Source organism: Cetorhinus maximus, chromosome 11, assembly GCF_964194155.1.
Source record: "Cetorhinus maximus chromosome 11, sCetMax3.hap1.1, whole genome shotgun sequence".
NCBI classification, from domain to species: domain Eukaryota; kingdom Metazoa; phylum Chordata; class Chondrichthyes; order Lamniformes; family Cetorhinidae; genus Cetorhinus; species Cetorhinus maximus.
In genome coordinates, this window is record NC_135889.1 from 9,691,185 (window position 1) to 9,705,013 (window position 13,829).

A 13,829-nucleotide genomic window follows, 5' to 3' on the forward strand; every position below is an offset into this window, starting at 1 on the left:
TCCTCTGGAATAGGCCCTCTGGTATTCCACACCGATCAGGCAGTTGAGAGATCACCTGTGGGTCTTCCATGGGATCCGGATCCCGGGGATGAGAAGTCCCTTCAACCGGGAGCTGCTGGCCCATCAGAGGCCAGCAGCTCTTTTGCTCAGCAGTGCCACCAAGGAACATAGGAACAGTTGGCCATTCAGCCCATTGAGCCTGCCCCGCCATTCAATATGATCATGGCTGATCATCCACTTCAATGCGTTTTCCTCCACACTATTCCCATATCCCTTTACGTTATTGACAGATTTCTAAATGCCAATCTCTACTTGAATGAACTTCCACGGCCCGCTGGGATAGAGAATTCCAAAGGTTCACAACCCTCTGAGTAAAGAAAGTTCTCCTCATCTCAATTCTCAGTGGCTTCCCCCTTATTTTGAAATTGTGTCCCCTGCTTCTAAACTCCCCAAGCAGGGGAAACATCTTACCTGCATTTACCTTGTCTACCCCTTTCAGTATTTTATAGGTTGCAATGGGATCACCTCTCATTCTTCGAAACTCTAGAGAGTAGAGGCCCAGTTTCTCCAATCTCTCTTCATAGGACAGTCCCACCAGCCCGGGAACAAGTCTGGAGAACATTTGTTGCACTCCCTCTATGGCAATAATATCCAAGGGCACCAAAACTACACACAGTACTTCAGGTGCAGTCTAACCAAGGTTCTACACAATTGAAGCAAGACTTTGCTACTCCTGTACTCAAATCCTCTTGAAATAAAGGCCAACATACCATTAGCCTTCCTAATTGCCTGCTGCACCTGCATGTTAGCTTTCAGTGACTTATTGACCAGGTCGCTTTGTACATTTACACTTTCTAATCTCTTACCATAAATATTCTGCACATCTGTTCCTCCTACCAAAGTGGGTAACCTCACATTTTTCCACATTATATTCCAGCTGCCATGTTCTTGCCCACTAAGTCTGTCCAAATCCTCTTGAAGTCACCTTGCATCTTCCTCACAACACACATTCCCATCTAGCTTTGTGTCATCCACAAACTTGAAAATATCATATTTGGTCCCTACATCCAAATCATTGATATATACTGTGAACAGCCGAGGCCTGAGTACTGATCCCTGCGGTACCCCACCAGTCACAGCCTGCCAATGCGAGAATGATCCATTTATTCCTACTCTCTGTTTTCTGTCTGTTAACCAATCCTTAATCCAGTATGTTACCTCCTATCCCACGTGCTTTAATTTTGCTAACCGACCTCCTAAGGGGGACTTCATCAAAAGTCTTCTGAAAATCCAAGTATACTACTTCCACCAACTCCCCTTTACCAATTCTGTTAGTAACATCCTCAAAAAACTCCAACAGGCTGTCGAACAAGATTTCCCATTCATAAATCCATGCTGACCATGCCGAATCAGGTTATTATCCAAGTGTCCATTTATCACATCCTTTATAATAGATTCTAGCATTTTCCCTACTGCATGTAAGGCTAACAGGTCTGTAGTCCCCTGTTTTCTCTCTCCATCCCTTCTTAAATAGTGGAGTGATATTTGCTACCTTCCAATCTGCAGGAGCCATTCCAGGATCTATAGAACTTTGGAAGATGATCACCAATGCATCCACTATCTCCATTGCTGCCTCTTTCAACACTCTGGAATGTAGATCAGCTCACAAAGACTTATCAACTCTCAGTCTCATTAATTTCTCCACAATTAACAGGGGGTGGCTGCTGTCGGAATGACACCCACGGAGACCCGGGGTCGTCGACTCACCCAGGCCAGAGGTAAGTGCTGGCGGGAGAGGTTTTGAGGTGTGGGGGACACGGTTGGTGGAGGGGGGTTGGGGAGCAGAGGAGGGTCAGCAACAAGGGCAGCCAGCACCACCACGCGTGCCCCCCCTCCCCCAGGGCAATAGGGGTCCCCCCGATCAGGAACTGAGTGCCTTTGAATGAGGTGCCCCACATCCAACCCACCCTCTCTCAGGGGAACCACAACCAACCGGCACAGATTTGCAGTTCATGCTCCTGACATGGCAACGGGCTAAAGGCCTGGGTTAATACCAGCGGCAGTGGGGGGATAGGCCCTTAATTGGGTATTAATTGCCCCTTATTATCTCAATTGGTGGTGGGGTGGGAAGACTGTCCATGGGCCTTCCCATCAGACTTAATCAGGGTGGGGGTGGCAGGTCCCGCACCCATCACTATCCCACCTGATTAAATACCCTTCCCACCTCCAAGCTCACCATGGGGGAGAGCATTAAATATCCCCCGACACTGTGCTTTCCTTTAGAAACGAACCTCCTACTTAGTTTGCACGCTTGTGTTGCTGTTTTTAGCAATTTACGTCTACAGTAAGTCCTTGCGTAACATCTACTCTCAGAATGTTGTTTCACTTTAATGCTGTTAATAAAGTAGTGTCCGTATATCCATTTAATGTTGCCATTTTCAACGTCGTTGCCAGACTTCCTCTTCTGTGGCCTGTCTGTTCACATGGCCTCTCCCGCAGTGCTTCCCCTCTTGCCGTCAGTCCCTCTTCCTCCCACTGCCAGCCTTGCCTCTGCCCAGACTTGCCTCCTGCCCTCAATTCTTACCTGAGTCCCCAGGGTCTGTTCTTGATGCTCCCACTCCTGGCTCCGCTCATGAACTCGTACTGAAGTCCTGGGCTCCATCTGGTGGCAGACGCTGGTCGGTGCAGGTAGTCAGAATTTCTGCTTTGACCAGCCTTCATCCAGTGGTAGATCTAAAACAAGCTTGTCCAGCTCCGGGCCACAGGCCAGATCCAGCCCGCATGCTTTTCAATCTGGCCTGCGGAGCCAGTTTTCAAAGTGCTGGTGAATGGAGCGGAAGATTCTGCAACGAACTGCTCCTCCAATCACAGGCAGTCCCTCTCCCGCGTTTGCTGCTGATAGGCTCACAGTGACTCTATCAGCAACAAATGTGGGGGAAGAGAGAGTCTCTGATTGGAGGGGCCGTGAATGGTGACGGTGAGTATGCTGGGGAGGAGAGGATTTAAGGTGGGGAGTGGGGGGAGGCATAGTGTGGGAGAGATATACTGGCTGCCAGGCTGTTGGGTGGAGGCACTGGCTGCCGGGCCAGGCTGCTGCAGGGGGTGGGGAGGAAAAGGATGCCCGGGGCAGGGGGGATCAGAGAAACAGAGGCACTGCCAGGCCAGGGGGCGAAGAGATGCTGCCAGGCCAGGATTGGGGGGCAAAGAGAGGGAAAACTGGCTGCTAGAGGGTGTGAGAGAGTGTGTGTGGGTGTGAGAGAGAGAGAGAGAGAGAAAGAGTGTGCGCGAGGATGTGTATGTGAGAGAGAGGGATAGAGAATGAGAGTGTGTGTGTGCGCGCGCAAATGTGTGTGTGAGAGAGAGAGACAGAGAGAGGGAGTGTGTGAGAATAAGAGTAAGAGAGTGTGTGTGTGTGCATGCGCACGTGTGCGAGACAGAGAGAGTGAGTGTGTGTGTATGAGAGAGTTTGTGCATGTGAGTGAGGAGGTCTGGGTGTGAGTGAGAGAAAGAGAAGCTGTGTGAGAGCAAGAGTGTATGTGAAAGAGAGAGAGTGAGCTTGTGAGAGAGATATAGAGTGTGATTGTGTGAGAGTGTGTGTGTCTGGCTCACACCCAGTCTCAGACTTCTCACTCACTCTCACCTCCACACACCAACACATGCTCACAACCAGTCACACATTGGGTGAGCGTGAGTGAGTGAGCACCTGAGACTGGGAGTAAGCCAGACACACACACACCACTTCTCACACTCTAATAGTCATCTTTATTAATTACTCATTTAAAAAAAAAATTATCAATTTATTGCTTTGACGTTGCTTTATTTTTGCTCAGCAAGTTGTTTCCTTTGTCCAAAGGTTGGACAAGCCTGATCTAAAAGTACTGTTATGTAGGTGAGTGTAATTTAATTCTTTTAAACATTTTACATTGTACAATATTATAGATCTTTTATATTTAGTGATTTATTTTATTTTACAAGCTATTTTAGCCAGGAACGAAAAATGCTGCACATGTATGGCACAGTTTTCAACTTGCACATGGGTTTTTCCAAGTGAGGAATGTCCAAAAGAGCCAAACTCTGACTTCAACATTGATTCCTATGGGTGCCCATGATTCACGTAAAGTCACGTTTTCAGGAACACAATGAGAACTTTAACTGAGGCTTTACTGTATGTAGTTCCAGATCTTCTCATTCCTTTACCCAATTTAGTTTATTACCTTGCAAGCAATAATTGACCTCCAAAATAAAGCACCTCACACTTTGCTGCACTTATTAACCAGCCATTCTGCAGGTATGTCCATGTTTTGCTGCATTGTGGTGCCATCCTCCACATTGACAGTAAAAGTACTCCGCTGCCAATTGCAAGTCCAAATTATTTTTGTGTATGGTAAAGAATCATAGAATGGTTACGGCAGCGAAAGAGGCCATTCAGCCCATCTTGTCTGTGCTGGCCCTCTGAAGGAGCAATTCACCAAGTGCCACTCCCCAATCTTCTCCCTGTTGTCCTGTACCTTACTTCGAGTGGCTCTTAGTGCATTTAGAGTCTCCTCGCTCGATCTCTCTTGTAATCCAATTCCCTTCTGAAAGCCTCGGCTGAACTTGCTTCCACAACACTCCCGAGCAGTGCATTCCACATCCTACCCACCCACTGCGGGAAAAAGTTCTTCCTCACATCGCCATCGCTTCTTTTACCAATTACCTTAAATCTGTGCCTCTTTGTTCTCAAGCCTTCCACCAGTGGGAACAGTTTTTCCCTAACCACTCTGTACAGACCCCTCATGGTTTTGAATACCAGCAATTACACTCAATCAATATCCCCTGGTTATTGACCTCGCTGCTAAAGGAAATAGGTCCTTTCTATCCGCTCTATCTTGGCCCCTCATCATTTTATAACTCTCAACCAAATCTCTCCTCAGCCACCTCTGTTTCGAAGAAAACAACCCCAGCCTATCCAATCTCTCTTCATGGCTGAAGTTCTCCATTCCTGGCAACATCCTTATAAATCTCTGTACCCTCTCTACTGTGATCACAACCTTTCTGCAATGTGTCGATCAGAACTGTACAGTTCTCCAGCTGCGGCCTAATTAATATGGTTCTAGCATAACCTCCCTGCTCTTACATTCTACACCTTGGCTAATCAAAGAAAGTGTCCAGTTTGCCTTCTTGACCACCTTATCTACCCATCCTGCTCTCTCCAGGAATCTGTGGAATTGCACTCCAAGGTCCCATGTTCCTCTACACTTCTTAGTATCTTACAGCGGTGATAGGTGAACAGAACTTGCTGCGAGTAATGACGGGGGCAGCAGAGTTTTGATTTTCAAGTTTATGGAGGGTAGAATGTGGGAGGCCAGCAGGGAGGGCATTGGAATGGTCAAGTCTAGAGGCAACAAAGGCATGAATGAGGTTTTCAGCAGCAGATGAGCAGAGACAGGGAGAGAGTCGGGCAATGTTACTGAGGTGGAAATAGGCAATCTTAGTGACAGTGCAGATATGTGGTCAGAACCTCATCTCGGAGTCAAATATGACACCAAGATTGCAAACAGTCTGGTTCAGTCTCAGACAGTTGCCCGGGAGAGGGATGGAGTCGGTAGTTAGGGAATGGATTTTGGAGTGGGGACCAAAGACAATGGTTTCAGTCTTCCCAATATTTAGTTGGAGGAAATTTCTGCTCATCCAGTACTGGCTATCAGACAAGCGGTCTGATAATTTACAGACAGCGGAGGAGCTCCCAGAGAGGCAGTGATGAGGTAGAGCTCAGCTACCGTCTACATGAAAACGAACGCAGTTTTCAAATGTTGTTGCCGAGGGACAGCATGTGGATGGGAAATAGGAGGGGGCTGAGGATCAAATCTTGGGAGGACTCCACAGGCTGCAGTGCAGGAGCAAGGAGAGAAGCCATTGCAGGTGATTCTCTGGCTACAACAGGTTAGGTAAGAATGGAGTCAGGCAAGCTAGGACATAGCAGAGCTTTGGATGGCCTCAAGTTTACAGTTCCACCAAGCTGGACAACGGTGTTGAGTTGTTGGAGGAGGATGGTGTGGTCATCTGTGTCAAAGGCTGCAGACAAGTCAAGGAGGGATAGTTTACCTTTGGCACACTCACATATTGTTTGTGACTTTGAAAAGATGCATTTCTGTTCTGTCTCCATCTTTCAATCCATTCTACTTCCTGACTCCACACACACTGGCCTTGGTCACATGCTTCTATTGTTATCAAAGGGTTGCTTTGTAGACCATATCCACTGCCTTGTCCTTGCCAAAGAATTCAATGTAGTTGGTTAACTGTGATCTTCCTTTTAAAAATACACGCTATTTCTTCTTATATTCTGTCTCTAGACGTTTTGTTATCTGACCTTTTAACAAAGGTTCTAGTGTCTTTCCTACCACTACATTAACTGATCTATAGTTCCCTGCACTAATTCTTTATCCTTCTGTTGTTTGCCAGTTCTCTGGGAATGTTCCTTTGTCTACTGAATTTTTATATAAGTTCATTAGTGCTTCTGCTATCCCCGCTAGCTTCTTTGAGTACCTGTAGGTGCAATCCAGAACCCAGGTGCTTTGCGATCCTGAAGTCTGACATGGTTTGTCTCGTATCCTATATCACTCTGTATTAACTCTTGTAATATCCCTCTTGACATCTCCAATAGGTTAACAGAGCAAAGAAAGTAACGACAGAATAATACTTTCAGATACACCAGGCAGGAGGACAGGGTGGTACTGGCGTTTGAAGGACTGAGCAGAAATGTCAGAATATATTTCTTTACACGACAGTGACGAACAGCTGGAACAGTTTGCCAATGTCTTCCTGTATTTTGGTGCAGTCTGATGTAGCGCAGTGAAATAGAGGCAGTTTGTAATTGTGGATTATCTGTCGTAATCTTTGTGCCATCAATGCAACATCCTGAACGCCAATCGTCCGGCTGAAGAGAGGCACAGTTTATCCTAGCTGACATTGTCACTTTCTATTTTGCATTTATACATTAGCAATTAATCATCTGTTTTAATTACCCATCATACTGTAATTTATTGATGGAGCAAAAATTATTAGTGTAATATTTCCTGTCGTGTATGTATTTTTTCAAAACAGAATCAAGCCCTAAGGACTCCCTGAGAATTGGGCTGCTTTCGTATTAGCTTGATTTGCCATCAACACATGAATCCACTGCCATCGCTGTTTGTGCAGATTCCCAACCACATTAGAATAATTACTGAAAACACAGGGTATGAATTCTGCTTCATGCACTCTCTGTCCACATTTAGAGAAAGGGTGGGTACTGTCTGCTGGGTAGCTTTATGTTTCCATCACCAGGCACAAGCAGCAAGCTCTAATCGACACTGTTCCTCCACACACCCACCTTTGCAAGGAGGCCAGGATGTCCCATTGTCCCACGACCACTTTTAAATGGGGGGTATTGTTAACGAGAGGTCTCCTGTTAAATGGGGAGCGTCGTTATTGAGGGGACTCCTGTTCAATGGGGAGCATCGTTATTGAGGGGACTCCTGTGCAATGGGGAGCATCGTTATTGAGGGGACTCCTGTTCAATGGGGAGCATCGTTATTGAGAAGGTTCCTGTTAATTTGGACCATCATTATTGAGGAGACTCCTGTTAAAAGGGGAGCATTCCTGTCAGGCTGCTTTCTCACCTTTCTTTAAACAACATGATTGCTAGTGGAAAAAAAAAATGCATATTTTTAATGTGTTTTCTTTGCTTCTCAATGTTGACAGTTTGCAGTGAGTGCTGATTACCTCATCTGATAAATTGGCTGCTGGAAGTTACACAGACAGAGTGACCGATAAACTTAACAACTGCATTTATATAGCACAGTTAACAAGGTAAAACATCCCACGGCACTTCACAGGAGCGTTGTCAAACAAAGTACGATACCGAGTCACACAGATATCAGGCCGTGTGACAAAAAGCTTGGTCAAAAAGATAGATTTTAAGGAACGTCTTAAAGGGGGAGAGAGAGAGAGAGAGAGTGTGAGAGAAAGGGAGTGAGCGAGCGAGAGAGAGGGGGCGGGGGTGGAGAATTGGAGAGGTTTAAGGAAGGAATTCCAGAGATTAGGGTCCAGGCAGCTGAAGCCACTGCCACCGATGGTGCAGTGAAGGAAATCCGTTTATTACGCAGCTTGGGCTAAACTTTTGGGTGGTAACACTCCAGTGAAGGCGTTTGGGCTGTTTTACTTTGTTTTGTCAGGTTGTCTGGCATAGCTTCCTCGAGTATTTCTGCTCAGCCTCCTTCCGAATTTACCAGAGTGGCATTATTTATTTGCATTTAGTCATGTAGTTCAATTTCACTCGATGAACCCACGCTGCTATGATAGAAAGTTTAATTAACGTGCTTGGTGTCTTGGTGTCAAAAAACACTCAAGAATTATCAAAGAGACAACACTGCATGAAAAAATAGACAGTAATCTGGTAAAAACAAAAAACTACTGCGGATGCTGGAAATCCAAAACAAAGACAAAAACAATAACAGAATTACCTGGAAAAACTCAGCAGGTCTGGCAGCATTGGCGGAGAAGAAAAGAGTTGACATTTTGAGTCCTCATGACCCTTCAACAGAACTGAGTAATATTAGGAGAGGGGTGAAATATAAGCTGGTTTAAGGTGGGGGGGTGTGGGGGGAGAGAAGTTGGGGTGGGGGGGGGGGGGGGGTGGTTGTAGGGACAAGCAAGCAGTGATAGGAGCAGATAATCAAAAGATGTCACAGACAAAGGAACAAAGGGGTGTTGAAGGTGGTGAAATTATCTAAACGAATGTGCTAATTAAGAATGGATGGCAGGACACTCGAGGTACAGCTCTAGTGGGGGTGGGGTGGAAAGACTGACAGGGCATTAAAGGTATAGATTTAAAAATAATGGAAATAGATGGGAAAAGAAAAATCTATATAAATTATTGGAAAAAACAAAAGGGAGGGGGAAGAAATGGAAACGGGGTGGGGATGGAGGAGGGAGTTCAAGATCTAAAGTTGTTGAATTCAATATTCAGTCCGGAAGGCTGTAAAGTGCCTAGTCGGAAGATGAGGTGCTGTTCCTCCAGTTTGCGTTGGGCTTCACTGTAACTTCTGGTAACTTTAATTGTCTAGAGTCCTATAATATGCTTATCCACTAGAGGGCACTGTTATTCCAGATACAAGTCGGGAGATATCTGGGTGAGATTTTAACTCATTCAAAATCCACCCACTTGCCGGGTTAAAATCAGGCCCATTGAAGCTGTGAAAGCTGGAAAGCTCAAACCACACCGCAGATTTGACATTGAGAAGGCGGGTTAATTCTCTGGTTAGACAGACTTTGTTAACTGGTCTTTATTCTGTCAGGTGCTAGAGTCAGTCTGCTGTGCATCAAGACTTTACAGGGTTTTTCCTCCGATATGTAAAATCAACCACTTTTACCAAATGTGAGGATGGCTAGGACAGTTCTTGGGGGCGAAAGCTGATTATATTGAACTAAAATTTTCAGCTACTAGTTTCCCTTTGTTTTTGCTATTTGCGTTGCAAAAACTATAGAACATATATTTCGAGCACAGAATCAGGCCATCCAGCCCAACAAACTGATGCCAGTGTTTATGCTCCACACAAGCCTCCTCCCACCATCAGCATATCCTTCTACTCCTTTCTCCCTGGTGTTTACCCAACTTCCCCTTAACTATCATTTGCCTCAACAATTCCACGTAGTAGCAAGTTCCACATTCTTCACTACTCCCTGGGCAAAGACATTTCTCCTGAATCCATGATTTGATTTGTTAGTAACGCTAATGTTTATGGCCCTTATCTTTGGGCTCTCACACAATTGGAAACATTTTCTTTACTTTAACCTGTCAAACGCTCTTCGTATTTTCAAAGACCTCTATCAGGTCACCCTCAGCCTTCTCTTTTCTAGAGGAAAGAGCCCCAGTCTATTCAGTCTTTCCCAATAGCTGTACCCTCACGATTCTGGTGTCACCCTTGTGAATCTTTTTGCACCTTCTCCAGTGCCTCTATATCCCTTTATGACATGGAGATCAGAACGCTTCACAGCCCTCCAAGTGTGGTCTAATCGAGGTTGTATACCTAACTTCTCTGCTTTTCAATTTCAAGCCTCCAGACATGAATCCTGCAGCTTTGTCTTTAGTTTTTTACGGCCTGGTTTAACCTGTGTCACTGCTTATATTAAAAAAAAACTAGCATTTATATAGCACCTTTCACAGTCACAGGACTTCAAAAGGCACTTTACAGCCAATGAAGTACTTTTGAAAAGAAGTTACTGTTGTAATGTCAGAAACGATGTTTTGATGATGTTTATCTGCACTATCAGGTAGCTCTGCTCCTCACCCTAATCAGGCTTTTTTTTCACTAGGGAATATGTGGGCTCCTTATTCTACCTATCAAAATGTGCTAGCTCACATTTACTTGTTGGAAATTAATTGTCATTGACACATCTATTCTGGAAGTTTATTAATGTCTACACATGTGGCAGGACAGCTGATTTCTGCATGTGTTCCAGCTATACTTTAACAGGTAGCCATGCCCGCCTGCACAGCTGTATTTTGTAGCTGGGATAGGCAGTGTACGACGTGATAGCTTTTGACCAAATCCAGCAACAACAGGTCTGAAATGAAGTGCTGTTTTGTTATGCCCTCCGCTGTTCAATTAAGTTGATTACAAGTACAAAAACACACACAGCACACATACAAACATCTCGGACACACAAAACACATGCATAAAAAAACACATGAACACACGCACACAGACAGGCACACAAACGCGCGCACACACAAACGCAAGCGCGCACACATGCACCCACACATTGGCACACACACAAAACACATACTCAAAACATGCAGACACACGCCCCACATGCACCCTTGGGAAGGTGGTGGTGGTGAGCTGACTTCTTGATCCACTCCAAGTTTCCCTCCAAGTCACTCACCATCCTGACTTGGGAATATATCGCCGTTCCTTCACTATCGCTAGGTCAAAATCCTGGAACTCCCTCCCTAACAACACTGTGGACTGCAGTGGTTCAAGAAGGCTGCTGTGTGGGAGTGTGTGGGGGAGGGAAGGAGTGCGCGCGGGAGGGAGGGAAAGCAGGAGAGAGAGTGAGTGTGGGAGGGAGAGAGAGTGAACGTGGAGTAGATAGAGCGAGCATGGGGGACAGAGTGAGAGAGCTGGGGTGAGAGAGAGAGAGAGAGAGACAGAGTGAGCACAGGGGAAAGAGAGCGAGCATGGGAGAAAGAGAATGAGAGAGCACGAGGGAGAGAATGTGAGCGCAGAGGATTAACAGGGGTGGGGTGGGCGAAAGAGTTCCCGGTGGGACAGGAGCCCAGTGGTAGAGCGAGGAGCTGGGAGAGGTGTGGAGACAGGAGCTCCGAGTGGCTGGGTCCGGAGCTCATTTCAAGCTTCAGTAGCTGCTGGGATTCTGAAAGTCGCTCGAAATATTTCATCTTCATTCTCAGGTTCCAATTCGTTTGCTCGGTTCTTGTTTTGCTACCCAGGCTGTGCATCTACCCCTAGACGAGCACTGACCAAACAATTCTCTCCTGAGATCTCGGTCCATTGCTGCTCCACCAACAATGTACAGAAGTATTCCAGGTCAACACAGGGTTTTATTATCCGGTGTTACGCAGGCCCAAGAAGTCCTTCTCTTGGCTGGCATGGCACAGTAAGTGGCAAATACATGACACGCGAATGAATTCCAAAGCATTTGTCACTGGAAACGGTACTGTCTTAATCTCGCTTTAACTGGAACACGGTTTTAATGCTGTCACAGTGATTATTGTAGGCACCTGTTGCTGGTACTGAGTATTTCTGACCTGATTTTACACACCCTCTGCATATTCAATAGGCTTGCTGTCTGTTTTATCAAAAGGACATTAGTAAGCTGTCCCTATTCACATACTGGAAAATTCAAAGATAAAACAATCTAACGGCTCACAGGAGTGCACCTCCCTGCAGGAAGCCGGAGAGGTGCATTAAAACCCAGGCATGAATGTGAAACCTACTGTTGTGGGGCACACAAACAAATCAGCACTGACATAATAGCGAGTTTCCAGCTCCCGTGTCAGGAGGTCACATGTTCAAGTCCCACTCCAGAAACTTACACACATAATCCAGGCAGATACAATGCAGGGAAGTGTGAAGTGGTACGTTTTCGAAGGAAGAAAGAGGGCACTCGCAAGAAAATAAAGGATACAATTCTAAAGGTGGTGCAGGAGCAGAGATACCTGGTGGAGGGAGTGAGGAGGTATATATGTAAAAATCATTGGAAATGGCAAGGGCAGTTTGAGAAAGCGGTGAAAAAGGGGTCCTGGCCACCATAAATAGAGGAATAGAGTAGAGAAGCAAAGAACTTATAATGAACCTTCGTAAAACACTGGTTCAGCCTTAACTGGAGATTGGGTCCAATTCCAGGCACTGCACTTTAGGAAGGCTTCACAGGTGATGGGTAGGTGGGGGGTGCTGGAAAAATTAGGAGGCTGGTTCCAGGAATGGCTCCAGTTAATGCGGATAGTTTGGAGAACCTGAGTCTGATCTCCTTAGAGAAGGTGGTTCAAGGTGATTTGATAGAGGTGTTCAAAATCCTGAGGGGCCTGGATAGAGTAGAGAGGGAGAGAAACTGTTCTCATTGGTGGAAGGATAGAGGGCACTGATTTAACATGAATGGCAAAAAAACCAAAAGAGACATGAAGAAAAATGTTTTCACGCAGCGAGTGGTTAGGGTCTGGAATGCACTGCCCGAGAGCCTGGTGCGGGCAGAGACAATTGGGGCTGTCAAAAGGGAATTGAATAATTATCAGAAGAGAAAATATTTGCAGGGCTATGGCGAAAAGGTAGAGGGAGTGGGACTAGCTGAGTTGCTCTCGTGAGAGCCGGCACAGACACAAGGGGCCGAATGGCCACCTTCTGTGCTGTAACCTTTCTATGATTTATAGCACTCCAGTGCCAGAACTAAGGGAGTGCTGTACTGTTGGAGCTGCCACCTTTTGGATGAGACAATAAACTGGGGCTCCATCTGCCTTCTCAGGTAGATATATAAAAGGTGCCACTGTCTCAGTTGAAGGAGGACAGGGGAGTTCTTCTTGGTGCCCTAGGTTGATATTTACCCCTCAACCAACATCGCAAACAAAAGAAAGCTGAATACTGCGGATGCTGGAAACCTGAAAGTAAAACAGAAAATGCTGGAAATACTCAGAGGGTCAGGTGGCACCTGTGGAGAGAGAACCTTCTGACAGAAGGTCATCAACCTGAAACGTTAACTCTGTTTCTCTCTTCACAGATGCTGCCTCAGAGCTTCCAGCATTTTCTGCTTTAATACACAAAAGACAGATCATCTGGTCTCCATCACGTTGCTATAGTGCATTACAACAGTGACTACACTTCATTAGTTATAAAACATTATGAGACACGCTGAGCCTGTGAATGACGCTGTATGAATATAAATCTCTCTTTCTATTATAGCTCTATTTCCAAATAGCACCGGAAACATTCACATCCGACAAATAGAAAATGGCATGAAAACAAACTAAAGGAATTTATCCTTTGCTTTAAAGAAACAATAAATAGTTTCAAATAATTTGTAGCTAACAATTCAATTTGGAACTTGTGTGATATTCAGGGCTGGCTTGCACAACAGCTCTAATTGTCACCGATGGCTGTCTCAAATAACGCAGGGATCTCAAACTAGCCTCAGATTTAGAATTAATGCTTATTAATAAATTATTTTTCCTACTGAGATTTCCTCCTCTCACAGTCCTGTAGTCCCTTAGCTTTGTAGCCCTTTGTTAGGCGTGAACCTGGTCCGCCAGTGTGGAGTGGTGTGGGCAGCTTAATGTGAGGCTTCAGCCAGTTCTA

At 45.7% G+C, this 13,829-nt stretch overlaps 1 protein-coding gene across 3 annotated transcripts in view; it reads right to left on the reverse strand.

The window, feature by feature from the left end:
- The window catches only part of agap1 (ArfGAP with GTPase domain, ankyrin repeat and PH domain 1), a 662,670-nt gene that overhangs the window by 296,586 nt on the left and 352,255 nt on the right, over positions 1–13,829 (reverse strand). The window lies entirely within an intron of this gene.